Source organism: Myzus persicae, unplaced genomic scaffold (assembly GCF_001856785.1).
Source record: "Myzus persicae strain clone G006 unplaced genomic scaffold, MPER_G0061.0, whole genome shotgun sequence".
NCBI classification, from domain to species: domain Eukaryota; kingdom Metazoa; phylum Arthropoda; class Insecta; order Hemiptera; family Aphididae; genus Myzus; species Myzus persicae.
This window is the reverse complement of record NW_019100991.1, coordinates 183,033-197,994: the sequence shown is the minus strand read 5'-3', so window position 1 is coordinate 197,994 and position 14,962 is coordinate 183,033. Positions and strand designations below refer to the sequence as shown.

At 26.4% G+C, this 14,962-nt stretch overlaps 1 protein-coding gene across 2 annotated transcripts in view; it reads left to right on the top strand.

The window, feature by feature from the left end:
- LOC111027174 (arrestin domain-containing protein 3-like) overlaps positions 1 to 14,962 on the top strand; it is a 93,651-nt gene that overhangs the window by 7,468 nt on the left and 71,221 nt on the right. The window contains exon 3 of one of the 2 annotated variants that reach the window (XM_022305413.1): positions 967 to 1,209. The exons of the other annotated variant lie outside the window; for it this stretch is intronic. The gene's annotated coding sequence lies outside the window, so the exon portion shown is untranslated. The remainder of the gene's footprint in view (positions 1 to 966; positions 1,210 to 14,962) is intronic. 2 annotated transcript variants of the gene reach the window in all.

The following is a 14,962-nucleotide window of genomic DNA, read 5'->3' as shown; positions in this document are numbered from 1 at the left end:
GATACTCAAACCAGATTTAAAAAAATTCAATACATTATAAAATCTATATATTATAGATAGAAATGGTAATATTTTATTTCAATGATATTATTTGGATGGCATTATGGACACATTCATACACTCGTTACATGGAGCGTTTGTATCTTAAGTAATTGATTTTGTTTTGCTGAAAGTTTATTAAAGCATTTTAACTTGTTCGAGATCGAGATGTGAAAAAATAAAGAACTCCGTTAAAATGTTCAAGTATTGAACTTTTATCTTGCAGTGAGTTTCTAATATAAAAATAATAATATTCTAAGTTAATCATCCATTAATAATTTAAATTATAGAATCACGATTATTTTCTGTAGAAATTGAAGTCTGAAAATTAAATTGTACATTTTTAAATATAAAGAATTTTTAAATTCAAAATTTCACTACAGTGATCGGTCATAAATCAAATATTAAACTATAAATATATAACTATATAATTAAATACATCATAGTTGAGTACCGTTTTAATGGACAACTTATTAAGTGAATACAAAAAAAAGTTAATTTGGTGTACCTATAATAATTGTTAACACTGTATTTTTTTGTAGAATAAATTGTAGAATTTTACATAACGTATTACATGATAATATCACCTATCGACTATCGTGCAGTTGCGGGTTAACAAAATATAGTAAATAACCTTTTTGTAGCTCAAATTTATTATTATTTATAAATTGATTGGAATAATCAACTGTTTAAGCGGGCAAGATTGGCGATGGAAATAAAATAATATTGAGATTCTCAATTGGGTACGGGTTTAATGATGTTATATTTGTCTGGTATTTTGAACGAGAAAAATAAAAATATAAACCTTGTATTATTGATAAATCAAAAAGTAAATAAATCAAACAACGAGCTTCTGTCGTTTTTTTTTTTATTTTTAATTTGCACCTCTGTAAGTTGGTGTATATAATACAAACTCATTTTCCGCAGGGATTTTCGCGCGCATATCAAAAGCACACCCTTTGTGGTGTATCCCGAGGGAGGTCGCAGCTTGGCGCCGGATGTATTTGGACTTTCAGTTAGCGCGGTGACGGCAGCTGAGCCGTTCGATAGCATTTTGCACGTGAAGCTTACGGAAAAATAAAACGACATAGTGTGCTTTGGTAAAATAATTTTTTAACGATAAAATTGTACCAGTGTTTTTGATATTATAAAAATTCATCATCTCCCCTCGTAAGTACTCTAAATATATTGTATTTATTTAAACAGTATAGATTACAATTAGATTTACAAACATTTTAGCTACTAACATTTGTATTAGACTCCGAGTGGAGCGATAGATGCGTATCGGTTTTATAAAGAAATGTGTTTTTTTCTATTTGTTGGTTTTGTTTTTGTGTTTGAAGACACTTTTTATGTTAGAAAATATATTTCGTCAGCTTTGTTAGGAGTTTCTGGTTGAATATCGAAGATAGTTATAGTTGGAACTTCTGTGGGTCAAAAGTATGAAATCCCAGTAACTTTCAATATAATTGGGAATAACAAACAGAACATTTGTGTAAAACAGAATTTTTTCAAAAAAATACCAGCGTTTGATGAAATGATTTATTTATTTTTAAATCAAAAACGAATTGTTGTATTGACTTGCAATTTTTACCAAATGTTCATATTAGCCTTTATTATACGTAATATAAGAAACATTTTTTTTATTTTTTTGCGCTATTCATAGATATTTGAAATTGTTGACTTATTTATGATAATATTTTTGTTTGTTTAAAAATTGAATATACAGTTTCTCATAATTTGTTCCTACTGTAATTAATTAAAATATGTATAAAATATAATACATAAAAATATATAGTTACACATTTTTTTATAAGCTTTTAAAATTCCAATGTTTTAGAAATGCATTAATATCAAGAAAATATGTACCTTAACTAGAATTTTCATATAGTTAGAAATTCATAATATTTTAGTATTAAAATCTAAGGTTTGAATATTCAATGTAAGTCTTTTTACTGGAATTTAAAATAAATTTACATATATTTTTTATTATTGTTTGAAGTTCAAATTTTGTCGACATTGTATAATCACACTTGAAATAACGATTTTTACCAAAACATTTTTAGCACATTTTAAAGTAACTTAAAAGAACTATGTTATAAACAGTTATATTATTTTCAAATATTAAATATGTCATAATTTCTATTGGCCATCATATTTTTTATATGCCGTAATTTCTATCATATTGTAGAAAATTGATAATGATTAATAAATAACTTTTTTAAATCGCTAATATACCGTATAAACTAAATTATTATAACTGAATAAAATAAAATCTACAGCTACAACAGTATAAGAACATTATTAATTTAGACATTATGCTTTGTATAATTTCAATAATTCTCACTGTTCGTCAGTCAACAAATGTATAACACATAATTGTATAATTAGATATAAAATGTGGTTATACTTGGTTTGGTTAAATTATAATGTGATTTAGTCCTTCATATTATTTTAGTCAAAAATCAAAAATGTTAATACTGCTACCTTTGTAAAGAGAAATGGGGTTAAGTGATTATGTCCCTTATTAAAATTGTTGCTTTTTTGGTGAAATTATGAACGATTTGAAAATGTAATGATATATCATTATACCATAACATACTATGTACATAAAAATTCATTACATATCTTACTTAATTCATTGTTTTTGAGCCGTTTGAAGTGATTATGTCTATTATGTCTTAGTGGTTATAGTTTATGTATTCGTTATTAATTATTAATTATATGAAATTGATTGGAATTTAATTAACCTCTAGTTAAATCTTAATTGCTGGCCGATTGTAGTATTACGTAACATCTAAGAAAATATCGTCAACTTGATACATAATCTAAAATGAAGGTTACTGTGTCCTCAGATTAAGCACCAAACTTATCTACACAAACAGAGCTGTCACATATCAAACAACGAAATAATTTTGACAGTAGAAATTAGCATTATAACAGCTAGGTCACGGTGTCAGGCTAGCATAATATTTAATAATAATTCGATTGACATTTAAATACTGTTACCCGTGTAATGATTTATAGTACCTACATTACATCTGAATGTGGTGAAACATCAGTTAAGAACAATAAATTATTTATCTGATTGGAAACCATTTAGTTTTTCAGAAACAACCTAAAGTTATTATTATAATTAAATTTTTTTAGAAAAATGTCGAGGATCATCCAAATGTAATTGTTATCAAATAAAATATCCTCAAAAATATCCATATATATATATATATATATATAAATATGATACTATTATATGGATTTTTATTACGATCATAGTTACAAAAGTCATGATGATGATCTTAAAAAATGAATTTCGATCGAATTTGAATACATAAAAAATTTTCTGCCTTTTGAGGTTAAAAGTTACTAATAAATAACTGTTAGTAATAATCGTTCGAGAAAAAAGGGAAGTTAAAACTGTAATAATTATCTAATAGAGTTTAAAAGTATATTATATTAGTATATTATTTGGTATGCATACATCGTTATCTGAAGACCTAAACGTCCTATACTCGGGGAAATATTTATATGTGATTACAGGTATTAAAAAAAGCCATAACTGCAACATAAGTAGTATTTTATCATGCTATGACGCTTAAATGTGTTTAAATAAAATTACTACTCATATTTATACCAAATTCGACGAATTAACTAGGTATCGTAATCTAGTGCTACGAGTTTATTTAATAATGAATCGAAAGTAGAAACTTCACGGCATATTAAAACAATAAAATAAACATAATAACTTGCACAGCTTAAAATATTGTTGAAATAATAACTATAAAATTAATACATCCAATGCTTCACTGCTATTCGACCTTATAGAGAATTTTTTGAGAAATATTTGACTTTAATAATTTACAGTAACAACACAGATTAAAACAAAAAATGTATATGTATAGGACTAAAGAGTAGTATAATTGCAATAGAACTATCAATAATTCATTGGTGTATTCAATGCATCAATTGTATTTAACAATCGGTACAAAATATTTACAACTCACAGTACAAAAAAAGTATTATTAAATATTATCATAAATAGAGATTCAGTATATTTTGTACTGGAATTGATACCTTATATAGTTATATGAATCATGTATTATATTATACTATATATTTTGATGAAATATATAATTCTGAACAGATTTGTGAACTTGACTATTAGCTGTAGTATACAGAGGGTGGCCCACCGAGTTTGTATCGTACCCGCTATATAATAATAATTCCGCCTCTTGCCTGAACTTTAAAATGGTAAATATTAAAATACTTGAAATGGAAACACTGATTCAGCTTTACAGATATTCACATATAAATCTTCTTTATAAATAAGCTATTTCAGACTTTTAAGAAACTCCAAAACAAATATGAAAACATTTTTTTTTAAATTAAGTAAACCAAAAACTACCGTGAACTAATATTATAGTAATAATAATCAAAAATAATAATTGAAAAATATCAACTAGAAAAAAGGTTGTATACAGCACAATTAACCATAAAACAAGTCGCAACTATATTTCGAAAAGATTGAGAAAATTGGTTGGCTTATCAAAGGATCAATAAGAATATAAAATAAACCCAACAAGGTCACATATGAAAGTACCTATTGGTTTTACAGTGATGTGTGTGGTTTTATTTTTGTGTCTGCCATCACCTTTTGGAGTATTAAAAATGCTTTATTCTTTAACTTCGAGTGTTATTTCAGTTGTAATTCAAAAACAATAAAGCTTGAAAATTCAATTCAAGTTGTCTAATATTGAAATTTGAAAAAAAAGATTAGCTCCCCGTTAATTTTTTATGAGCGTTTAAAGTAAAAATTATGACGATTTTTTTTATAAATGTTAATGAAAATGTTAAGGCATGGTCAAAATATTTTGAAAATATAATACAAGATTTTCGATAAATTGTACTTAAAGCGATTTAAAAATATCAAAAAGACATTGTTATAATTTAATTTCTTACGTGTTTGGAGTGTTTGATTTTTAACAACATTTGTACTTGTAATAGGTACTATTGGTAGCACTCAAATATTTAATCAGAATAAAATTGAAGTATTACTGCAGTAGCAAAATATAGGTACCGATCAAGATATGCGTGGCATTGGTTATTCAAATAAATTTTGTAATGCTGTAATCAGCGTTTCTATTCTCACTTTTAACTCTGCATAACAACTTTATTGGGTGGCAATGATTATACATTAAAAAAATTAATGAATACCTAAATAAATATTATACATTTATAAATTGAATAAAAACAATTACAGAATCGTAAAGTGCTCTTAATTGAAAAAAATGTCGACAATTTTATACTCTATATAATTCAATATTACTTTTAAATTTAATTTAATATTCTTAAAAGTCTAACACGTATGAAATACACTTTGCTCGTTGATTATATTATAATAGGCTATGATGAAGATCTATTTATAATACGTTGGTTAGGTAAACAGGCAAATTAAAGTTACCAATGTTATATTTTTAAATATAATGTGATTTAATTCTATAAAAATAATTTAATTGTAGAAATGTGCGTTTTATTGTGATTTATGAATGTATGACAAATGTGAAATGATGACTAGTGACCGATACTTATCGAGGGACTTATTAAATTTGCATATTTGTATTTAATATTCGGGCAAATTGACAAAGTAAGATAAGCATATTACGTTTAAGGTGATAACGAATTTTAAAACACCAAAAATACTTGAATATTTGTGCATAATATATTGAGATTCTTATTAAAACGTACATTTTTTACCCCTTCTCTATTGCATATTTACTACATTTTGTACAATGTAGAATATTCTAAAATTGTTTTTTCATTAAAGTAGGTATAGTAACATATTTAATACTTTTATCATAATACGATTTTTTGTGCTCTATGAGTTGAATTATAACTAACAATTACTGTAAAAAGATAATATTTTTGATGAAAAACTTTCAGGGGCACTTAATGTGTCGAATTGGTGCGTTGGTCGTTTTTGTACGTTTCTCACCTTTCGTGTCTTGTAGAAATGTATTTTTACTAATTAATTTTGGTAAATTTATAAACACGTCATTTTTACTATAAATCTAAAATTAAAATTTTTTTTTATTCGTATGTACATTAATTAATTTTTTTCATATTTACCTATACAATAGTAGTTGCATATTTGTGTGCATATTGTTTTCATGATTTTCAATACAATAATAAATTCCAAGCCCTAGTGATGACTTATGAATTATATTATTTCTTTATTATTCATCTATTTATTTATTTTATTTAAATTAATATCGAAAGATTACTGGGTCTTACTGAGGAAAACTCGTGTGGAAGCCGATGTTTATGTTATTATATGTTAATTTTTTTAATTTTGAAAATAAACGTCGGTATAATTTTGTAGTTTCTTTTTATATAATATCATTAACAATCAAATACTAGTTGTTGAATAGATTTGGGTAACTCAATACCTCAACCGATAGTTTGTACAGTTTTCTAATATTTATGTAACAAGATTCGTTGAGAATTTGATAATGCAGTACAATGCAATGTAGTGAACATTGATATTTTTATGCCATAGAGTTGTGTAATAAAGTAATAAATTACAAATTACAATAGTGTATACGGTTTTAGAATAAGATTAAAAATGTACTTTACCATAAAAACGGAGCTATTGTGTCATTTCACTATTTAGGAATAATAAATAACTTGTTTTATACCTTTTCGAAGAAAATAATTTTATAAAAAATTGTATGTCCCTTAGACTACCTATATGTCTATATGCTATATCTTTCTGCACGCACACATAATCGTCATTAAATATTAATTCATTCGGAAAAGAAGAGTGAGCAGTTTGTTATTATTATTCAGTTGATACTATTCAAAAGAATATTGTAGTTTGTCACAAAAACGTAAAATCACTGTAGTAAAACACAAGTAATATGTACATTGTACATGTTATGTTAAAAGTCTGGAAAATAGAAGATTTTTTTTTTGAATTGAAAATTGAACAATGGAAGGACTGTCTAAACTCTAAATTATCCTGGGGTTTCCGTGCAATTTGGTGCTGAGCTGGTAGCTCACCGTTATATTATAATATATTTCGCTCTGTATTACAGAAAGTAATCACAATGTACAAGACTATATTTGAATCAAATAACCCTGAATAATCAATTATAATAAAGGTTTATTTTATCCAGTGAGTATATAATATATGCATGTATCGTAAGTAAATACTATACAACATACTATAGGGCAATTAAAAATTATCAATTTAGTGCAATATAATAATATAGGTAGAAGATATGCCTTAATTAAAAAAAATCTAATATGTTATGCGTGTTATTTTGAAATTTGTTCCTATTTTCCTAATTGCATTTAAATTACTTAGATAATCCGTTAATCTATTAAAGCATTCCAGATTAGCTTGTTAATTATTTTTCATTAATGTTTGCCCAACATTGAAACTCTTAGAAACCTTTAAATTACTATTTGTTTATTTACCTACTTGAGAGAGATTGCCAATTTGTACTTAAAATAGAAATTATTAATGTACCTATTAATTTTTGTTAGAAATAACAACTATTATAATAGTGTTACGTTTTATTTTGATAGTAGGAATACAATATTTATAAATATCTAAATCATAACTTATTAATTAGCAACTGTTTCATTTTAACACGGCAGCCCTAAAATTATTTTATTGTGTCACTTAAATTAACAAGTAAAATAATAATATCAAATAATAAAAACCTATTAGAATACATAATTTTATCAAATTATTAAGCATATATTATAATTTATTTATCTGTTTAATGTGACCCATACGAAATTCTTAGTAACTTGAAAATACAATTTCTTAATACGGATAAATAAAAAAGACGGGGAACTCCTTCTGCTGCATAGTAAGTTTTAAGTGAAATGAACTCGTCATTTGGTAGGTCGGAGGTTCCTAGGTTATTGTAATGAATGTATTAAATTTGAATTAAAGGATAGATAATTTTGTATGAGACTTACCTCATGTGTAATAATTCTGAGTGAAGGCATTCTTTATTAGCCTATATTTCTAATGATATTTTATAGTACTATGAGTAATTTATTTTTCTATCGGTAATACTTTATGTTGACACGTTGTATGTTGCATTATGTAGTATTGGATACTAATTGAAAAGTATTTCAAGTATTTTATACAAGTTACGAGTACTTGATAATTGATACTAGTTGCAAGTATTTCAAGTATTCGATACACATTTTGAGTATTTGATACTTATAGTAGAATAGTGTAAAGTAATTCGCATTCCAGTAATCGTTGCAAGGAAAATGTGACAATGATATTTAAAAAAAAAAATTGATTTGTAAATTCTAAAAACTGATTTGCTATAGCAAGCAATTAAACGGACAAAGCCAGGGGGCTGCTTGAAGTTACTCATATGTAATGGTTTTTAGCTCATAATATTTTAATGAATTATTTGAAATTTCTAAAAATCAATTTGCAAAATATTGATTGGTATAGATTTTGAAATGATCGGACAAAGCCGTGGAGCTAGCTTCACGGACATACTTTCTACTACATTTTCAAGCATTATCTATTAAAGTTGCATAGTTATTGCATTTTCAACAACAAAATAATTTGCATATTTCGGTGATCTTAACGATTTTAAAATCGCGGTAAACGTAAATTCGTAAACAGTTAATGTATTGATTTATTTAATAATTCTGATATTGTAACATAGGTTTTTGAGCATTATTACATCCATATATTTTTAATTATTATTTTGTACTGTGATAACGTAAAATAAAACATCGATTATACATATTTTTAATTGTATTACAATATAACTGTGCAAAGCGGTTTTTAGTTGTTTATTGTTTGGACATTAATAATACGCCATTTAAAGTTTTATTACGAAATAATTGTTGCTTTCACTGTATCAATCAACTGCCTATGTATTATTATTTATAATCCAGAACCTATCGCTATTATATTATATCAGAGTGAACCATCTGCTGCATACGAATATTATAATATACACACGTTATACGAAAACAATTAATTGTACAATGATAAATAGTTACATTTTAAAGTCAATAATAACATAAATGATATACGCATATTTATCACAATCATACTTGGCGATTATAACATGAATAAGGATTACACAACACTCGTTGCCTTAGCTAGTATCATAGAAGTATTTCGATATTTTTGAAAAATAGAACTTTCTATGTAAACTCAATGTAATAAATACTTATAAAAAGCATAGAATTAAAAAAAAACATTTTACCCCAGCTAATTGCTCTTATTAAAAGGATCCACTAAGTGTTGTATAATCATTGGATCATTAAAATCATTGGCTTATAAAAAGTAATATAACAATAGATTTTTATAAAAATGTAAGGAATCTTGATCGCTTAAAACTATATAAATAGTAAATTGATTTTCAAAAAAAAAACTTTTAGTATAGAGCTTTAAATGGATTCCTCTGTAACGTATAATACAGCTATAATACAACTATACTAAATTAATCGTCTACGTCGTTTATTATTTAAAGTATCTAAATCTCGTTTATAGGAATAATTAAAGCCACATTTTAAAATGAACTTTAATAACACTAGATACACTGATTTATTTATTACTAAACAATATAGTAAAAATCTCTTATTGGTCTCCTCATGGATTTATTAATGCGTCAGTAATTCTGTGACTATAGATTCATTTTACTTTTTCCTAATAATTTTAAGAATATTTATAAATCTAAGATACTGTGGAATTCTTTAACATAAATAAATATTTTGGGCTGGATACACGATAAAATGTTTCTGACCGATTTTTCTTAAGGATTTTGTTGTCATGGTTACTCATTAACAAAAACATATTTATGATTCGTAGATTTTCCTCGTAGAGGAAAAACATCGAGGACTTAGCATGCTGTGGTTTTATTTGATATTTTGTTATTGTTTATTTACTGCCTTGTAAATGTTTATCTTATATTATTCAACAGTAGTATTATATGTTTATATTGTTTTTCCATTTTAATTTCTGATTTGATAACTGCTAAAAAAACATTGTTATAATATTATGTTGTAATTGAAGTTTTTTTGTAAACAAATAATTAAAGTTTACGTTAATGGGTATTAGGTACCTATTATATTATGAATAGTAGTAGTAAAACAGCAAGAATCGTTTGACCGTCTTTAGGACCAGGCATTGGGAACTTAACACGATTTTATCCGAATAGACGCAATGATACAAAGTATATAATAGTCAAAGTTTGGGTTTTTTTTTATTCGCTATTTTCATTTTACCTAATGCGTTTTTGTTGTGGTTGACCTGCAGCCAGTTCCTGACCTGGAGCTAATTAAATTTCCGATCGACCAATGGCACGTGTACAACAAACCAACTATCTATTGATTACATTTTTACAAAATGGTATTTAATGTTTACACGATATAATACATACGACAAAACAAAATTAATTAATGTAAACAAGCAATGCTGTTAAAATGAAAACCAATCAGTGAATCTTTCTTTACATCATAGAACTTTTTGAATATAGACTGAAAATTAGTAAATATAAATATAAATAAATATATATATATAGGTATAAACATACATAATATTCATATTTTTGACGTCAAACCTGATGTTTCTCAGTTCTGAGAAGTAAATCTCGTGGATGTAATATTTATACTAGGTTATAGTAGGTTAATTAGGAAAAATCATTTAGTCGCATGGTAGATTTACGTCGTAGGACTAAATTTAAGAAGATATTGAAAAACTTTACAAAGCAGAATCAGACTCAAACACTATTATGAGACTATTTAGAACCGCGTTTATAATCTCTAGCCTTGTGAACATTAAAATGAAGACAGTGAGGATTTTAATGTCTTAATAATATTAGAAACCTATTACCCTGTTGCTTTTAGTGTAATAGTGTGTCAATAATCTAGTCATTCATTTATTTATACATTTTCAAAGCAAATAAATGAAGGTACGAAGTACCTAATATATAAGTCAAAATTATGTCATATACTCATATGTAATAATAATAATAATAATAATAATAATAGTAATATACTCCACGTGTATTATGTGTGATGGATGAACATTGATTGTCCCTAATTCTATGCCCATTATTAATAAATTAAAATTGAGCATTTAAATGATTGTGGTACACTGCAGTCCAGATTATTAGAAAGGTAGGTAAATACTAAATCAGGTCGTACATCGTACAGTAATAATACAATTCCAGTTATCCGGTCTCATTTGGATTATCTGCATATTAAATTAAAATTTTCTTTTTATAGAACAAAAAATATTTATATCCCTATAACTCGCTCACTATTAGGTATTCAGGTATAATATTAGGTTGGTAGGTACTAGCCACTAGGTTAGTTATGTTCATAGGCAAACAATGTAAATTCTATAGAAAATAATTGTGCTATGTTAATGTTGACTGAAGGTGAAGAACGAATACATTCCAAGCGCCTTGTATCGATTTAATATACTATCATTATATGTGAAAAAGTGATGAAACAATGATAATAATTGTTGGGGAATATTTTTTTTTCTTTTTTCCTTTTTTTTCGATTATACTACAAAAGTGTGTATATATTTTTAGCTGGTTGTGGATACAATAAATTTGATAAAAATGGTATTAGGTAATATATAGTATTATAATTATCATCCGCATTCATTAAATAAAGCAAATTATAATTTTATATAACTGCAAGAATAAATATTAGCTTGAATATTATTCTTACTTAATGTATTTTGTATACCTACTGTGGCTACGATAAATAATTGTTATGCATAGGCTACGCGTAGATCATGATTACTAAATAATCTCTACGGTAATGCAATTTTAATACGAACTCAAATTGTTTTAAATGCTAATAGTTGTTGGTATATGTATATATACAAAAAGTTTAGTGTTTAAAACGTAATTAAAAAAAAGTTTTATATACAAAAATGTAATAAAAAGGAAACATTTTAATTTTGACGTACTTAAATGTAATTTTTTTTAGAGGACTTAAAAAACAATAATTTTACTCGGTAAAAATACTATTTTAGTGTGATGTACATTATATACATTTTAAATGATAGGCATTGCTATGACCGACCCGTGAAAACTTTGCAAAACGAAACCTACGAAAAAATAATGGTTAATTATATATAGGGATCATTAAATCTGAGGCCAAACACAATTTTTGTTCAAGGTACAAAACACATTTTCAAGAAACCAAAACAACTATACGAAATACGATCTATTAATTTTGTCATAATGTCATACCTTCCATGGTATTATGTTTTTTACGTAACTACTAGTGATTAGTTTTTTATATCAATTTTCTGCAGTGTTAAAACGGGTATTTTTCCGTACAAATAATTTTCTAATTTTACTAAAATGTTACCCTTTTATAATATTTTACGCATATATTTTGCGAGTTTTCAGCTGCATAAAGTGAAGGCATTTCACAAACATTTTCCTTTGGTCTCGAAATAAAACCTGCAGTTCAGCCTATTTTTAAGCAATTTTGGCACACACTTTCATAATATTTACTAACATAATATTTCGTAATATTTTGAGTATATATGAAACCCCATTATTACAGTATATAATGTTATTACATGTTCTTGGAACAACGATAGACGATATATTATAATATATCATCGAAGTGATTAGGATGCCTATAATATTTTATATTCATGCTTTGTACCTAAAACTTTTAACATAATAGGTATAATAATTTACTCGTGCGATATCAGATTTGATGTATTGGTTGAACGATGTATTGTTTTTGGCTTTGGAACACTGATGACACTTTTTGAAGCACAAAAAAAATATTCAGTCTTTATAAGACTTTAACGTCGAGGGTGGTTTCCGAAGAAAATTTGATCTAGTTCTGGGACGTATTTAGAAACCTACACGTAGAATGGGAGTGGGCATAAACAAATTATGTTTATATTTCAGTCGTAATTACTTTAGTACAGTATAGTAAATATTTTTGATATCATGTCACTGCGGAGTGTGGAATACCGAATATTACGTTTTGTCTCGCAAATCGATTTAAACCCATCGTAGATTATTATCTCGCACCCAATCCTGCGGTACTACAAAAAATAACAGATCGTTATGATACTGATGGCTTTTTTGACTCGACGCACTTTTTGCACTCAGCGCGAACACCGCATTAGAATTAATCAACATTCAGTGAACTGGTGTATGGTTTTACATTCGATTTGCATGAACTGGATAGTCCGTGAGCACTCAGTGTGCACCATCCGCACTGCCGATTTTCTGCGTAGTATATATAGTGCCCGTGGAGTTTCAGTGCACATTATTACTGTCAAATCGAAAACGGTTTAAACAAAGTACATAATGTATAAATATGGCCCATTGGGGTCCATAATACGCTGCCGATCTAGTTGGCACATTGTTCAAAAGTAGACGAATCGCAGTTGTTCTTTTTTTTTTAATAATTGGGAACAATAATAACAAGAACCGCCGGAAAAACTGGAATAATATAATATTTTACTCAACAACTATTCATTGAACATTTTTCGCCATCACGTACTACGTATTACTATTTTTTATACGAAATGTAGTTGCAAAATATTAATTTGAAGGTATATTAATTATACAACGAATCTATATCTAACAATCTACACAATTTACCGGTACGTTGGTTCTTCGAATAATATACTGATTGATTCGATATTGAAATATGCATATTTTTCAAGTTAAGATATTTATAATCATTATATGAGTTTTGTATATTATGAATTATGATGTATTGAGTAGTAAGAAAATAATGTATGATATTAAAATTATGATTAAGTTTTTTTCTGTGCGGTTATATTTCAGTAGCTGTAGTGTATTGAATAAGTACCTATGAATTGTTACTTGTTTGACGAATAGGGAATATTAAATCGGATGGTCATAGTTTAGTTCAGTTATATGCGTTTAATTTTTAAATAATTTCTTAATCTTTTAGATTCACCTATTTATGTGTTATGTGGTCAAACTTTGGTTGAATACATAATCTAATAGTTTATCTAACGTATTTCCATTATTTAATATAGATTTGGCAATAATCGTAATTTATACGGGAAATATTTTCTATAATCTATTCATAATAATTAACGGCATAATATTATAGTTTGTATTATTAATTAGATAAGTATAATTAATTTAGTAAATTGAAAAGTAAACCTTTTAACTCATCTATTATAACTATAATATTAGTTTAGAATACATGCAGGTATAAGTAACATACCTTCGATTGCCTATATATAAGGCTACAAGAGTATAATATTACGGACAGAAAGAGAAGTATATGGTATAATTTAAACACTGCAGAGTGATCACAGTATTCGTATACACTATACTTATTAAACTACGCTCAATAAAATGTAAGTTTATATTTAATAAAAAAAATCGAGTAAAATTATTAAGCCAAGCATGTTTCTCCTTAGTAAAAAAAAAATTATTAATTCACTTTATCAATAAGAGTGGTCAGTGTTCAGAACATTCACTAAAAAAAATGAATTCATTCAGGTTTACGTTCAGTCCTTAAAGAAAGAACTCAAGTTCAAGTTCGTGTTTTTTTCAAAAGAACGCGTTCATTGAAAAAAACGCGCTCACTAGGTCGTTCATTGAATTTTTTAAATTTTTTTGCAATAGGAATTAAAATAAGAAAATATTGTTACATAATATAATTCATCAATATATTAATTAAATGGCAATTTTAATTTGAGCGTCTTAATTCATTAAAATATAAACGTCCTTTACGTTTACGTTCAATTTTTGAAAAAAAAAAATGAGTGACGTCCTGATATCGTTCACTAAGTATGAACGTGAACGTGCCAACATGCTTTCATGAACAACGTTGTTTCCAAACACTAGGAGTGGTTTACCCCAAAAGTACGAAATCCATATCAGATACC